Here is a 17370-nt window from a genome sequence, read left to right on the forward strand (position 1 = left end):
GCATCTTAGAAGAAAGATTACGAAAAGGCAAACCTACGTTTCTAGCATTTGTAGACTTAGAGAAAGCTTTTGTCAATGTTAACTGGAATACTCTCTTTCAAATTCTGAAGGTGGCAGGGGTAAAATACAGGGAGCGAAAGGCTATTTACAATTTGTACTGAAACCAGATGACAGTTATAAGAGTGGAGGGGCATGAAAGGGAAGCAGTGGTTGGGAAGGGAGTGAGACAGGGTTGTAGCCTCTCCCTGATGTTATTCAATCTGTATATTGAGCAAGCAGTAAAGGAAACAAAAGAAAAATTTGGAGTAGGTATTAAAATTCATGGAGAAGATATAAAAACTTTGAGGTTCGCCGATGACATTGTAATTCTGTCAGAAACAGCAAAGGACTTGGAAGAGCAGTTGAAGGAATGGACAGTGTCTTGAAAGGAGGATATAAGATGAACATCAACAAAAGCAAAACGAGGATAATGGAATGTAGTCAAATTAAATCGGGTGATGCTGAGGGAATTAGATTAGGAAATGAGACACTTAAAGTAGTAAAGGAGTTTTGCTATTTGGTGAGCAAAATAACTGATGATGGTCGAAGTAGAGAGGATATAAAATGTAGACTGGCAATGGGAAGGAAAGCGTTTCTGAAGAAGAGAAATTTGTTAACATCGAGTATAGATTTAAGTGTCAGGAATTCGTTTCTGAAAGTATTTGTATGGAGTGTAGCCCTGTATGGAAGTGAAACATGGACGATCAATAGTTTGGACAAGAAGAGAATAGAAGCTTTCGAAATGTGGTGCTACAGAAGAACGCTGAAGATTAGATGGGTAGATCACATAACTAATGAGGAGGTATTGAATAGAATTGGGGAGAAGAGGAGTTTGTGGCACAACTTACCAAAAAGAAGGGGCCGGTTGGTAGGACATGTTTTGAGGCATCAAGGGATCACAAATTTAGTATTGGGGAGCAGTGTCGAGGGTAAAAATCGTAAAGGGAGACCAAGAGATGAATACACTAAGCAGATTCAGAAGGATGTAGGTTGCAGTAAGTACTGGGAGATGAAGAAGCTTGCACAGGATAGAGTAGCATGGAGAGCTGCATCAAACCAGTCTCAGGACTGAAGACCACAACAACAACAACAACAACTGTTAGTACAGTCTATTCTTTCCCAACCCTTCTCGGCACTATTTTCCTCCTCAGCTTCTTGCAATACTATAAATTGGTTATTTATTTCAATCATATAGGCTTCTTTAACAGACAGTTCCTTCAGTCGTTCGATGTATAAATTAGGTTTTGGTGTAGCTTTTGGTTGTTGATTCCAAATCATCTTGATTTTCATCTTTCCTACCATTAGGAAATGATCTGATCCAATTTCAGCTCCTCTATACGTTCTGACATCTCTTATAAATGAAGTGAAACGTTGATCTGTCATAACATGGTCAATCTGATTTACTATTTTGCCATCTGGAGAGCACCATGTACCTTTGTGTATATATTTGTTAGGGAACATCATCGAGCAAATTTGTACCCTGATATAAAATGCTTTTCTGATTTTTTTGTTTGTTTTTCCTGGGTAAGTATAACTTCAGGCTAGCTCTTGTTCCATGATTATGAATAGATCTATTGGTGCAGTATTTAGTAATATTTTCCCGTGTATGCCCCACAGATGCCCGAACTGGTGCAGTAAGGACGTCTGATTTTTTAAAATAGCTCTTTACAATGAGCTTGACTGCTACTTCCAGTTATTATTCTTATGACCCTTTTCTCCAGTTTAAAAATATGCCCATGTTTTGTGCCTTCAGCCCTCAGGAGAGAATCCCATAAATAAGAACTGTGTGTGTATAGGCACAGTGTATCAACATAAGACATTAGCTATTACAAACTGATGCTAACACCCTAGGAGCATAGCATGCTGATGGTATTATTTTTGCCAGTATCTTCGTATGTTCACTCCATGTTAGCTGACAATCGATGTTTATCCCTAAAAAGTTTTAGTTTCCTACACAATCTATAGATTTTCATGAAGTGCTAGCGTTGCTTCATCCCCTTATGCTGAAATTCATACTGTTCGTTTTCTTTATGTTAAATGTTAATTTATCACATACTAACCAATTGTGAACATCCCTGAGAGTTTAATTTGCTTTCTCTAATTGTAGTTCTCATGTTTTATTAGTAACTACAATTTTTCTGTCATGAGCAAAAAGAACTTTTTCTCTATGTCTTACACCATCTGGAAAGCCATAGCTATGTATTAAGAACAGAACTGAATCTATTATACTACCCTGTGGAACTTGTTTATATATTTCTTGTCTGACAATTGTTTTACTAAAAATTTATCATGAGAAGATGTGTAAACATTCTCGACCTTTTGCATCCTTTTTCCCATATAACACTGAAACTAGTCATTCACTCTTCCTCTTATACCTAGCAATTCTCGCTTACTGAATTGTATTTTATGGTCAACAGTGTCAAATCCCTTGAACAAGTCTAAGAAAACGCCTGTAACACAACCATACCTATCAAGAGCTTCCCGTACCACTTTTGGGAATTCTGCAATGGCCAATGTTGTACTTCTTCCACTTCTGAAACCAGAATGTGCTCCGTTAAAGATGTTGTGTTTACTCACATAACTTATCAATGTCTCTTTCGTGATTTCTTCAATTACTTTTGTGAATGAAGACAGCAGTGAAATTGGCCTGTGGTTTTCAATGCTTTCTGCAATACCTGAAAAACACCTGAACTAAAAGATTCATTTACTATGTTCGTTAATGGGGCTTGTAAGCTATGTATGAATGTCTTCAGAACATGAAAAGTAACCTCATCTACACCTGCTGACTTCTTATTTTTTTAATGTTGTACTATCTTCCTAACTTCAAGCTTTGTTATAAGAAACATTATTGTTGTTTCTGTGTCAATCATTTTGGGTGCTGCATGTGTTTTAGGAAGATTTTGCTGAGCTTCTTTGCAATACCAGAGAAATCATCATTTACAAAATTTATTAATTCCTGAGAACTTTCTATTATTCCACCCTATTGTACGTTAATATGCTTCTGTCTGCATTTTCCATTTTCTTGTTTTATAACCTTCCACACCACTTTGCTTTTATTTACTGCAGTATATATTAATTTGTCGGCAAATGAATTTTTTTGCTGCAAGCAGTACTCTCCAGTATATTTATATACCTGTGATAGTACTTAAGGAACTGTGGATTACTGCAGCTCTTCTGCATAGAACTGAGAAATTTCAGTGTATGCGAGGACTTTCTAATACCTGCAGTTATCCATGTTTTTTTCCTTAGCTGCAGCACTTATAGATGACTACTTTTGGAAATATCACCTCAATAATTAATTTAAATAATGTGCAAATTTAGAGAAATTTACATCTACATTGCTTTCCATATACACTTAATCCTAGGTTTGATTTCCCAATGCCCAAGAAAAAGTATACATTTTATCATCTGAAAAACCTTTTGCAGGCCTGCAGTTTTGCAGATTTCACTGAGCTTATCTTCAGTTTTATTCTCTGACAGTAATGATCTGAAATGCCAAGATTTCTAATGAATACTTAAAAGTTTTCGCTGTAAATGTCCACAAGTAAATGGTCTAAAATTGAAGTTGAGCTTTTTGAAACCCTCATAGCAGTGTTTACCATCTGTGCCACACTGAGAGTGATCAAAATGTTTAGAAAGGTATTAGTAATTCACTGTCAACACCTACATTGACATTCACATCCCCATATTATTCTAATTTTGGGAACTGAAACCCTATCCAGAACTTCAGTTAATTTGTTGAAGAAAGTGTCCACATAACCGCCAAGAGAGCGGTAAACACACAAGACGATTAGCTTATTATAGGCATTTAGCTTTGTTACTTCAGTGACTGACAATTCAAAATGTTAATCTACACTACTGTTATAACTTCCTCGCTCACTGTGTGGTTCTTCAGTGGTTATAGGAGAGAGGAACAGGTGCTATTCATGAACAGGGAATGCAATTATTAATTTATTCTACATGTAATATCAAATAGTAAAAATAATACATAACTTTGTCGCTGTAGTTGCAGTGTCAGTTGCTGACAGTTGCTTTAAATGTTGAAACATATACAGATACCGCAGATTTACAGATCAGTCACCCATCAATACAATAACTATTCTGTAGATCACAAGCCCTGGCCACTATGAAAGTCTGTGAAGGTTGTTCAACTGGCAACCACACAATATGGGTCAGTGCATGAATAAAGGTGCTTGGCCAATTTTTTCATATATATCTCGATTAAGTAACGAGACAGAAGCTCTGGTATTTAGTCGAAAAGTCACTGACTGGTCTCATATTTGCAATGAAATCCACAATTTGCGGCGTGATCTCTGAATACAATTGTCCATTCGGTGTTGTGAAAAACTATTCTCTGTTTCCATGTGTGCGCTAAAGCACTTTCGTGAATTTCGAGATTGGGAGATCCTTTTTGAAGCATGCGGTATTTGCATTAAACGGGTGTGGGTGCGTTTTCTGTGACTTCGCTTGTTTGATTTTTGAGCAGGAGGAGGTCCAGAATCTGAACATGAAATGACATTGATTTCCATCCGTTCCTGCTTTGCATAATTCCCGCGTAAAACAGAGGAGGGCTTTCTAGTCTGTTTCTGGCAGACTGGTTCTGTATGTCCTGCGCGATGACAAAAAATTCATTCAGCTTGTCTTAAGAAGCAATTCATCTGATCATGGGTGACATAGCATTTCACACATCGCTTCGCTTTGCATGGAGCTGGAGCAGTGTAATTAGCGTTGCGCCGGCGAGGCATACGCTGCTTGTAGTTAAGCCGTCGGCACACGGACCATGCTGTCGAACGTCAACGTTGAGAGTGCTAAGTTCAACGTGTTGCTGAACGCTCAGAAACGATGCGACTTGTGCATACGGTACGTGAGCCCAAACGTGGTACACGCGATTGCAACGCACTCTGGTGGCAGTTGCGGGAAGTTTCTAGTCCGTAAATCACACTGTTTACTAAACGGGCGCGCGTAAAATTCCCACTTAAGCTCTATTAAAAAGCACATTTCCTCCTTTGCCCACGAAAAGGAAAGTACCATGTCGAATCAATGACACAGGCTTATAAAAGTTCCATTACAAACAGTGTGATACAAATTTGCAATACTTCTTCACATAAGATAAACATTATTTCATCATTCCCACATTTTAGTAAAAACCCAAGGTCAGTCTTACTTGATCACTGTTCCTACACAGCAGCAGAATCTTTCTAACATGTGAATTACAAAGCGTAAAAGAAAAAGGAGCAAAATAGCTTTACACAAGTAGTGCAAGGTGTCCTGTAGATCAAGCCAATCGAACACCTAAAGAAAGGTGAAACTTATATTTACATAACATCAAAACTTATAATATATATTTGTATTAAACTAATAATAAAGTAACAGAACCTAACAAAAACGCAAATGTTAGGAAAAAATTTTATGTACTGGCGAGTTGCGAAGCACCGCCCAAACATAAAAATTTCACTAATCAGTGACGCTACTCACCAAGCTTCTTTCCTTTTTTTTTGATTTTGTTCGTTATGGTTCATTGTATTTCGTTGTAGCGGACATCCATCGAAGCTGAGCTACCGTGCCGCGGAATGCGAACCCAAACATCATAAAGTTAAATACCTTTTCTAGGATCTTACCAATCTTTGCACTTGCTGAGAGCTTTAATTGTAGCTATGGTGCTAACTGAAATTTAATTATAACAAATTGTACCAAGAACAATGCGTTTTGGGTGCATCCTAGTGTATTGCTGCTTTCAAATAGCTTACTCTCATAATACACATGTTACAATAATTCTTCTGCCACGAATATGTTTCTCATTATTTTATTGCAGCGGATCACACAGTTAACAACGGGCTTTCCAGTGATTCTCAATTTGCTGGTGCTCAGAAAAGGCATATATACGCATAGGCTTGAAATGAATGCCAATATGGCGCCTCACAACTTTGTGCTGAAGGGAGATGGCCTGCATGTAACTGTAGGAGTAACCTTACTGAGGTTAGGGTTGCGATGCTTTAGAATTTCGGCACTCAATCTCTGACCTGATAGATTCCGAATAATAATAATACCACAAAGCATTTCATTCTGATAAGTTATGCCACAAACACAACTGAATTTACAGTCTCCAGTCATGTCCTGCACTTCCTCAGTCCATTCTTTGTAATACTCATCACTTCGACGTTGCATAGGAAAACATTAATTCTGTGCAGTCCACAGCTCGTGGTCTTGCGGTAGCATTCTCGCTTCCCGCGCACGGGATCCCGGGTTCGATTCCCGCCGGGGACAGGGATTTTTCTCTGCCCCTTGATGACTGGGTGTTGTGTGTCTTTCATCATTTCATCATCATTGACTTGCAAGTCGGCGAAGTGGCGTCAGCTAAAAAGGACTTGCAATACGGCGGCCGAACTTCCCCGTATGGGGCCTCCTGGCCAACAACGCCATACGATCATTTCATTTTTTCAATTCTGTGCATCATCAGCACGTATTTGACTCTCAAAAATTTCGTCTGATTTTACAATTATGACCTCGTAGGGCTGGGGTTTGGAGCTAACTGAGGGGAAAAAATTTCTCCAGGGGGCGGTAGGTGTACATTCTAGCACATGGAAAGAAAAATGCGTGACATGATTGTCCTGTGACTTTGTAGCCATCGAAGTGCTGATTTTGTAAACCCTCTTCGCCAGTTTTGTAAAGGCCTCGTTGCTACTGCTGTGGAGGTCGAGTCGCCACTGTTGTTACGGTGGGCCGAGTTTGAGTTCTTGAAACGGCTTCTGGTGCAATACACCCCTAAGACAATTTCTCCCTGCCACTATTACACAGCTATGCCCTAGGGTCAGTTAAGAGGATAGGAGAACGAAGGTTCTACAACACTCCCACAAATTAGTAACAGTCACAGAAATGAGTTAAAAAGGTTTTCTTATCTTTGTGGCTAGTTCAATACTGAAGTCTGCCACATTGCTTGTAAAATAACAAAGAAGGCCCTCAATAGCTAAGTGCAAATAACCGTAGGTGGATTTGCAATTGTAAATGCAATTTACAACAATGCAATTTACAGCTACTGTCTGTTCACTTCTTAAAGTTCATTAGATGCCCTTCCCTAGGGTGACCAGACATCCGGATTAATCCGGACATGTCCTCCTTTTTAGCTCTTTGTCTGGGGTCCGGGTGGATTTTTACAGTGTCTCGCTTTTTCGCAAAGTTGAGCGTAATACAGTTAAATTTACAATTCGTCCCATTCTATTGCTCTTTCTTAGATACTTTAACTATTGGCACAGCCTTCATGATAAATACGCACGAAGGCAGTGTTAGTAGGTGGCACCAGGATCGAGAATATTTTCTCTAGTTCCACACAGTGGATGGATGAGAGGAATAGATTAAACCTTGAATCATTGAAAGATCTGTTGATGGTCCAATATAATTTAAAAGAATTTTCATTTGTGTTATTTTACAATTATCTGTTAAGTAAGCTTAAACTTCTGCAAAAAAATGGTTCCTCCGAGAAGTATCATTAATTGTTGAGGAATGTATGTATATTATGTCTATAAATAATAAACTCATTTATTAAAATTGAACGTATGTTTGATGGGGAATACTGCAGATGAGGATACAACCCATCAGCTTTGGACAAGTCCCATGAAAGCAGCCAATCAGGAGTAGCGTTTAGGCAGCTGTCTTTGTTAAATCTTAAAACTATGCATAAATATACGAGGGCTATTCCGAAAGTAAGGTTCGATAGGTCGCGAAATGGAAACCACGGTAAAAATCAAAAATGTTTTATTTGCAACAGTTAGATACACCTTGCAGCTACTTATCTCCATAGTCGCCGACCCGACTTAGACGTGTATCGTAGCGTTGTACCAACTTTCCCATACCCTCGCTATAGAAGGCAGCCGCCAGTGCTCTCCGCCAATTCTCTACGCTGGCCTACGGCTCGTTGTCTTGTGCCGAAATGTTGTCTTCATAACCAGCGGTTCATGTGACCTGAGCTGAAACTCAGAGGGAGACAATTACGGGCTGTATTGTGGGTAATCTCACATTTCCATTTGAAAACGATGCAGGAGCATCTTCATTGCCCCTGCAGAATGCGGCTGAGAATTGTCTTGAAGACGAAACAGCACGACAGTTATGTAATGTTAGCTGCATAGCTTCAGGGGAAATTTCTCACCAGGCCCCCGTACTTGGCGGCAGACACTATTTCCTAGACATCTTTACGCACTCACTGCGAGCTCAGAAATGAGAAGAGCGACGTGATGCTAACTGGGGTTATACTAGAGACACTACCCAACACATCTGTGCAAAGCTTTATCGGATTTTCATAGTCGTTTCCATTTCGTGACCGATCGGACCTTACTTTCGGAATAGCCCTCGTAAAAACACTTGATGCCACTCTGCGCGGGATTAGCAGAGCAGTCTGAGGCGCTGAGGTCATGGACTGTGCGGCTGGTCCCAGCGGAGGTTCGAGTCCTCCCTCGGGCATGGGTGTGTGTGTTTGTCCTTAAATAATTTAGGTTAAGTAGTGTGTAAGCTTAGGGACTGATGATCTTAGCAGTTAAGTCCCATGAGATTTCACACATATTTGAACATTTTTGAATTGATGCCACACTGTCACCACAATCAATGTTTTTAATTTAAAATAAAAAATATATTGCTTTGGGAATCACCACCTGACCACCAGTAACAATTAACTACTGGTTTTACCGGTAATTCCCGACAGTTAGGTGACTTGTCCAAAGCTGACGGATGTTATCCTAATCTGTAGTTGACCCATTTGATGTGTCCTCTTTTTTCTTCCTTTGTCTTCCTTTTTGAAGCTGTTTGTCATCCTTTTTAAACAATTGCATCTGGTCACCCTACCCTTCCTGTCAGGTCTTGTCCTACGTGAGCGATAGAAGCGAGCGACTTCTGGATACGCGACACTCCAGCGACAAGCAGCAACACTGGGCGAAAACCCTGGGTGTCCTGCGTGCGAGCAACCATGTCGCGCTACAAGATGGCTGCTTAGAGCCAACCAGCTGTTTCTATAAAACGGCGTCCTTAACCGGTAGAATACTGTAGCTGGAGAGTAAGACTACAGAATTAGGTTTACTTAAGAAAATAAATCGAAAAGGAATGGTGTGCATGAAACTTACAAAGGGAGGAATTCATAAGTATCATCAACTACGTAGATCACCAGACACGTTCTTTGAATACACATGAACGAGCAGAGGAGCATTGGACTATCTCATCAATAAATTTAATATGAATGTTTTTTGACATGATCAAGAACTTTTAACAGCCAATAAATGCATAGGAATGACTATTACATGACTAACTACGCTAAATGCAAACATATGGGAACAAATTATTACAAAGAGCGGTTGCTGGCTGTGGTGTATGGGTAGTGTAATCAGTTTATAATTACTCATGAGGAAAGGATCGTGAGTTCGATTCCCGCCTATCCTTATGTTTTTACTGACTCAGTTACGATTCTATATACTAACTTTTATGTATGCTGTTTACACTGCGTCGCTAAGTATATTTTTAAGGTCTTGCCAAAGACTTCACACCTATCCTAGTATATCACACACATTTAATTCCTAATAAATTACAATGAACCATGAAATTTTACAGATATTTGATGTTACGAACGTAATTCATCAGCAGTCAGTGTTAAGGCCAAGCGTTTCAATTACTCTAAATAGTCTGTAAAAGTAAAGCTTACAAAATTTTTGAAAAGAAGGTCAATCGTTTTGAGTAATGATTTGTCCAAAAGTATGAAATAAAAAATGTTAGGAAAACGTTTGGTGCACCTCATTTTCTGTTCATGATTTCGAGCATCATTCAAAGGCACGTAGAACGTTTCTCTGATCTACTTATTTCTTTTACAGAAATCATTTCATAAAATATTTGGTTAATTTCTTCCATTTTTAAATTTCAAGTTTTAGTCAGAAAGCATGATCTGACTGACTCCTCGTTTGCCTTCCTAACATTCTTAATTCGAAGGAAGACTTTTTGACATTTAAATGCCGCACCAATGTATCTTTTTATGTGCAAAATAGCTACACCATGAACAGATGACTTTTGGACACTTCATTTACTGCAGCTTTTCGTTAAATATTTCAATTTTTCCTCAGCTTATTAATTAAGTTTTCGTTCATTACCCTAATTACTTTCAAGCAGTTAAATATTTTCATGCCAGACTAGACCGCATGCTGGTCACTTTGATAGCCTGTTTACCTGTTTCTCTCCCTTTGTTTGGATATGAAAATTTGGACAAAACCTCATGGTGTAAGTTACAAGGAGTCTTGTTTTCGCTTTGCTCACGCGTATCGAGTGTTAATCATATGATAAAAAAGTCCTTTCTGCGTGCTTCCATTTCCAAAATTCGTCTTTTCGATATCTTGAACCTTTTATGAGATACGACGAGTTTTACGACCACTTGATTCCCGAAACGCAGGAAAGCTTCGTACGCGCCGCGAGCGACCCGTCTGTGGATATAGCAACCAATATCTCAAGAACGAAACAACTTTAAATACAATTTAGATATATTGGTTACATTTCATACGCAATAATGTACGGCCTTAAATGAACTATACAGAGTGTCTACACAACGTGATTTTACCTCAGCAAATTCTTAAAAATTTCGTGCAGCCATGTACTCAATTCCGTGCAGCACAGTAGCTATAATGAATAACGAAAATAAATTCTGACCTTTATCATTTAAGGATATCAAGCTATAGCTTGTGGAAGAATCAAATTTTTTCACCGAATAGTTTTCTTAAAATCGGATGTCAAGCAATTCATAGCTGCTGTCGCGCCCACTCCACTGCTTCTCAAAGAAGACACGTGGCTGTCGCTCTGTATCGCGACATTCTGTAACTACACCAGCGGTTGTGTTTTGTCGCCTGAAGCTGGGTGTCCTGCGTGCGAGCGACCATGTCGCGCTACAAGATGGCTGCTTAGAGCCAGAGTGCTGTTGCTCGCTTGTGTCGCTCATGTAGGACACGGCCTATGTCAGCCCTGGACGATGATCAGTAACGAAGTGGGCGAGAGCTGCTCTTCTATCTTCCGAGTAGGCTTCTGTCCGTTGTAGTCTGGTCATTGGCGGATTGTACTGAGCCGGAAATTGGCCGAGGCAAAGTCGATATCTTCATCCTCAGCGCCACCTGTGGCGCTGGTGAAACTCGCGCACATGGCGAGTCTCTATGGCACTGGCACCAGCTCACATCCTTGCATGTGTGGTACGTTTGCGCTGGCTGTGTCTTGTTCAGACGACACAGCAGTTGATGCAGCAGTGTTATGTATTCTTTCCCTGTTTCCTCCATCTCATTGAACTGTCAGAAGGGTGGAGGGGACAGCCGAATTCCTTCTTAAGCTTCTGGCTCCTTTCTCTGCTGGGCTGCTTGCACTTGTACGAGGCAAGAAACTGTTGGCAGCAGTACTGTTATTTTTTGACTCTGAAACTGAACAAGAGATGTTAGATGCTGGCCAGGGTGTTATAACTTCCTTGTATGCTGTGTGGTTCTTTAATGGAAATAGCAACGAGAAACACAGAACTCAGAATATTTATTCTATATCTAATATCAAATAGTAAAAATAATATATAAAATTGTTGCTGTAGTTGCAGTGTCATTAGTTAACAGTAGCTTTGAATGTTGAAACATATACCAATGCCTCAGTTTTATTAATCAGTCAGTCTTCAATACAATAACTGTTCATTGGATCACGAGCCCTGGTCACAAAGGAAATCTGTGAATGTAATCAACCATCAACCACACAAAATGGGGCCAGTGCATGAATGTTCAAACTTAAGTACACTCACCGCCGGAGCTCCAGAGAAGGGATGGTTGCATCTCACTAGCAGCGGACTAATCATTCGTGGCAGTGCCCTCATGTCATTGTGGCGACTGTAGGAAAAGCAGCGGCGTAACTGGCGACGCACGTTCTTGGAACTGAGGCCGTCCGGACAGCGGCCGATGCCGCAACTAATTGTGGTCATGTCTCTACCCTTTAAAATGCCTGCCACCCATGTTATAGGTACATGATCCCCCACCCTTTAAGGTAGACCTGCAGTAGCATCTTGCACCTTTATATGATGACAATTATATGCTGCAATCCATCACCTCTACACCAGTGCTCTGTAATGCGTACTACCATGCTGTTCAAAAACTGTAATTCAGATTTAAGCTGGTGTGCTTTATAATTAACGTATTTTGATGAATAACAAATAATGCTAGGCAAATTACCATGGCGCTTGCACACTCCAGTGAGGCATACACAGCACAAAAGTCTCTAAGTTGGTTGAGGACCATATAAGAGAGGGGAGCCTTCTGTTCTGTTATCTAACAATTTCCACATTTGCTGCTCATGTATAATTAGAGTGTGCTAAAGTTATTAGTACAACAAGTATATCAAGGAATAGAGTACCACAACATCATTCACACAGCTTCCTGAGTGGAGTCCCTGCAGTGGTGACCCTGAAAAGTGCAACGAACTTAGGCTGCATCTTTGAAGTGTGCTTTACAGCTCCAGTGCCCACATCAGCAATGGAGAATCTACAAGAATACCCATTCTCCGCCCAGACATTCAGGGAAACCCTTTCACAGATAATGGACAAACATCTTCAGGCTCCCTGAACAACACACATCAGAAGTGAGGCACGAAAAAGTCGTGAAGCAGCACTGGGGGTGTGAATGGCAGACAAACACATGAAAAACATTCACCCCAGATGGACCTGCTCAATGACATCACACCTGATGGACCTAGTGCTATGTATTACCAGCATTCAATTAAAATGACAAGTTGAGATAGTTGGTTAGTCAGTTGATCTGGGGGAGGGAACCAAACAGTGAGGTCATCGACCTCATCGGATTAGGGAAGGATGAGAAGGAAGTCTTGCCCTTTTCAAAGGAACCATGCCTTTTCAAAGGAACCATCCTGGCATTTGCCTGAAGCAATTTAAGGAAATCACAGGAAACCTAAGTCAGGATGGCTGGACACGTGTTTTAACTGTCATTCACCAGAATGCGAGTCCACTGTGCTAATCACTAAGCCATCTCGCTCTGCACATTTTTAGGACAATACAACGAACACACGTGGATGTAAACCACTTCCTCAGTAACGTGGCAAATTAGGTATCAGCACATATTGTTAGTGTGGACTGCCTAATCAGAGGCAAGCATACATTCAGGGATGCACTTGTTTTTCTCTTTGATTGACAGGTCCTTAATCTATCGCTCTGCTAAGTAGGTTATGACCCCTTGGGGAGAATCCATCCTCCTGAGAAATCTCCCCCAACCCTCCTCCTCCTCCTCCTCCTAACACCTCTGGGAACCTCCAACAGTCCCCCCTCGCCCTAACTGATGTAAGTATAATTTCAGGCATGAGTTATTCGAATAGCCCCTCCTTCTCTATCAATTTGATTGACTAATATATTCAATCGATAATTAATTAGCCCCTTCCCTCCGCGAAATCCCCCCAGACCTCCCCTACCGTCCACCAACTAGAAATTGGCGGGAAAAAGACTAAGTTGATTGGCCATTTGGCAGGAAATCGATTGCAATGTATAAAACATTGTTTCAACAATTCCTGGCAGCCAAGGCAATGTGAGGAATATTATTTATTTAAACAATTAATGGGATACAAGGTGGTATATAGAATACAGTTTATTTATTAATTTAAAGAATTTCGCGAGAAATCGATTGCAGTATATAAAATATTCATTAAACAATTTGTGGCAAACAAGGCAGTGGGTGGAATATTGTTTATTTAAAGAATTTATTGGATCCATGGCAGTGTTTGGAATGCAGTTTATTCATTTATTTAAGGAATTTGTCGGTAAATTGACTGCACTGTATGGAATACAGTTTATTTAAACATTTTGAGGGTGGCAAGGCAGTATGGAATATTTTAACACTTACAGCCCTTTTTTAACCCAATTGCACATGGAGTACTGTGAAAATAGCTCACTTCACGTGATTACACAGTTAAAAATCTTTCGCACTGACCGCAGGGCATTGCACACCGGGCCAATAGCTTTGTTATTCCTGTATGAGCAGGCCGCACTATACCTGCTCGGGCCCTGTGACTGACAGACCGGATGTCATACTAATCCCCAAACAAAAGCGTTAGTTGGCGGCAACTCTATGATATTGTTACCTGAGAAATTCCTGTTGAAACATATGCTCCCTGTCTTTCAAGTGGCTATGACCTGTCACATGTCACTGCTGGGCCTGCAAGCACCATCGGTTGCACTCCGAGCAAACTGTGAACAAATGCAGCATTTACCTGGTAAACCCCCAGCTGTGGATGTCTTGAAAATATATCCTCACTCTATCAGCTTGACTGGCTACTAATTAAGTCGCCGGCTGGAGTGGCCGAGCGGTTCTAGGCCCAACAGTCTGTAACTGCGGGACTGCTACGGTCGCAGGTTCGAATCCTGCCTCGGGCATGGATGTGTGTGATGTCCTTAGGTTAGTTAGGTTTAACTAGTTCTAAGTTCTAGGGGACTGATGACCTCAGAAGTTAAGTCCCATAGCGCTCAGAACCATTTGAACTAATTAAGTCGATATCCTTTGTGTGGAACAGGTCGTCCTTGGTTCCTATAGTTGGATATTAGGATTGGAATATTTGGCAGGACTCGATCCCACAAGTGCCCAGTTTCCAAATTCTACTGGATTTGTTTTCCATTGCGTCCTATTGGTGGATGCTGACACAGTCAGGTTATTTAGTAGTAATTCCATCATGTGGGAGATAGCTGAAAATTTCAGATTTGAGCTCAGATGCATGCTACATCCTTAAACAATCTGTGGAAGGGATGGACTTGTGTATGTTCTCACAATACCACCATCGGAAACAATAAATTGATCAGTCGGGAATATGAAGTTGCAATTGGGTTTTTGAAGTGCTATAGAATTCCTAAGTTGGTTCTCTGTGTTACATTCGGAAGGAGTAAGGGGATACTACGTAAAAGGACAGAAACAGCAGCAAATACCACTAAAAGACTGAGTCCACTGCGATGTACTGAGTAGCACTAAACACATCACACTTAAACCATGATCCAACCCATAGTGGTAGTTGTCATGGCTAAATGTCGGAGATTGCCAAAACACTTGCACATCCCGTGCTTGCATGTCCTGATTTCCACATGCAGTGTGCCTGTCTTCTTGTACACCGCCATTACCAATTCTCAGAGGCTGGAGAAAAATGCTGGAGTCGTGGACATGCGTGTATACCAGAGTGTACCATCCCCAGCCCTGGAGGTCATCTGAGAATGATTGGAGAGGTGGGAATTCGGCAGTGATCAGTATTAAATCGCTCTATTTTCCATAGAGAATACTTGCAGAACATGCAATCGAGGAGGCAGTCCAACATATACTGTGTATTAGTTCGCTATTCAGCTATCCAGAAAGGGTTACCGCTAAGACCTGCCACTACAGCTGCGGGCAAGAACCGACTAGCCAGCTGGCCAGAACTTTTCTTTGTTTCCGCCTCTCTTGAGAGACTTATGCCAGAAATACCCATTTGTTCTGGCACAGGCTATCTCTGCTACGCGCTCCTAGGAAACCAGCCACAAGTTTATCACTGTAACTATAATTCAGAATTACGATTGCACCACCAATCTGAAGACATTTGATAATGAGCGAAATATCGGAAATACCTCCTATTGATGACTGTGGCTCTGGAAATATCAGTATCTATATCCTTCTTGCGACTGGACATAATTTTCCACGGAAAATCCTTCATCTCCCCTTACTGCTATCAGTGCATTGAAATCGCTATCTCCCACGTCAAATCCATACCTCTCTTACGACCGCACATAGTCATTTTCTTTGAATATATCGAAACAATGACCACAGGAACTTTACACCCCAACACAAACCTTGTAAGCCTGCCGATAACAGCGAATCTATTACACAACCCCCATTAAGTACAATAGTTCTCCAATAACTGATTGCTGGTGGCACCAAACACTACTGAGCGAAAATCCACTACGGATGGACGTGCCTCACTTGCTTTTCTTGCGAGTGGTACCAGTCACTCTTAGGAAGAGAGATGTACTTTTTTTATTAGTCACCACATGTTAAAAATACGATCGCAACGAGCACGTTACTGTCAACCTGCATAAAAAGCGGCCTTGGTTCTATAGACACAACAAGTATCGCTAACAATATCCATGTTAAAACTATACACGTTTTATAAATCAAAATAAAGATATGGTATTGCTTCCAAATGAAGAGATCTTCCACACAAACACTGCGAGATCGAATATATACGATGATACTGGGGTGTATATTAACAGACAGAAAGTGGGTGGACACGTCGCCAGCGGTGCAAGCTCGTAATAAAATCATCCATACACCGAAATTAGAAAGTGATTCGGATGAGAAACGTGGTATTAAGCCAATATTTGCAACTCCCTGCTAGATGTTTCCCACGCTAACAAACAGTATTTGTAGCGTAACCTACATCGATACCACAAAGACAGTGCCACAGAGGTTTTGCGGTATATCCACGGGGCTATAGGCGAGGGATGATGATATTTTATTGAGAATGATCACATACCCATGCATGGTGTACTATGTGAGGGATCACTTAAAAAACGCAACTCTAAATGGAAGCTGTAAGGAATATAGAAAATCCTATAGCCAATACACTGACCTTTCAGGTATATAGTGGTAGAAATGCTGCCTGCGATTTGGAATCAAGTCTGTCCATTGAACCACATGCTTGGGTTGGATCCTATGGAGACATCTATTAACGATTACAGCCACTGGTGAATCGTATTCATAGTTCTTTCATGAATCTATCTGCTAAGGACCCCATACAGGAAAACTCCAGTGTTGTTTTAGATAGTCTCTCTGCATCATGTAACTGTTCCTCAGTTTGCCCCACTCTCCCTGCAGCTTTGCCCATGGTGACCGGTCCAATTTAAGTTGGAACTGAGCAGAAGTCAGAGAGTGCTGTATCTAAGACCTTATGAATCCCTTGGAGAAACAGGATGACATGAGTTAGTGTGACAGGACCATAGTATTTTGAACATGAGAACATGTCAATGCTCCACCAACTGTGTACAATGTGTAAGGCCAGCGCCAAACCAAGCTATCACCTGTTACACAAGGTAGTAGAAAAGACAGCATAAGCAGTTACAGTGGCGTTCCTTATTGGGAAAATTAGGAAGACTTCACATCATTTGAGATCTAGAAGAAGGATGAGGATTTTGCTACTGCGTTGTGGTGGGTCTCCAAACTACATACAGGTACTGCAGTATGAGGGAGATCTGCATCTCTCAGGTTGCATTAATGTCTCACTCAAATATTCTCTGTGTCCTTGTTATTTTATACCATTCAACAAAACTACCAACTATAAAAACTCCTC

The sequence above is a fragment of the Schistocerca nitens genome, chromosome 6 (genome assembly GCF_023898315.1).
Source record: "Schistocerca nitens isolate TAMUIC-IGC-003100 chromosome 6, iqSchNite1.1, whole genome shotgun sequence".
Classification (NCBI taxonomy): Eukaryota; Metazoa; Arthropoda; class Insecta; order Orthoptera; family Acrididae; genus Schistocerca; species Schistocerca nitens.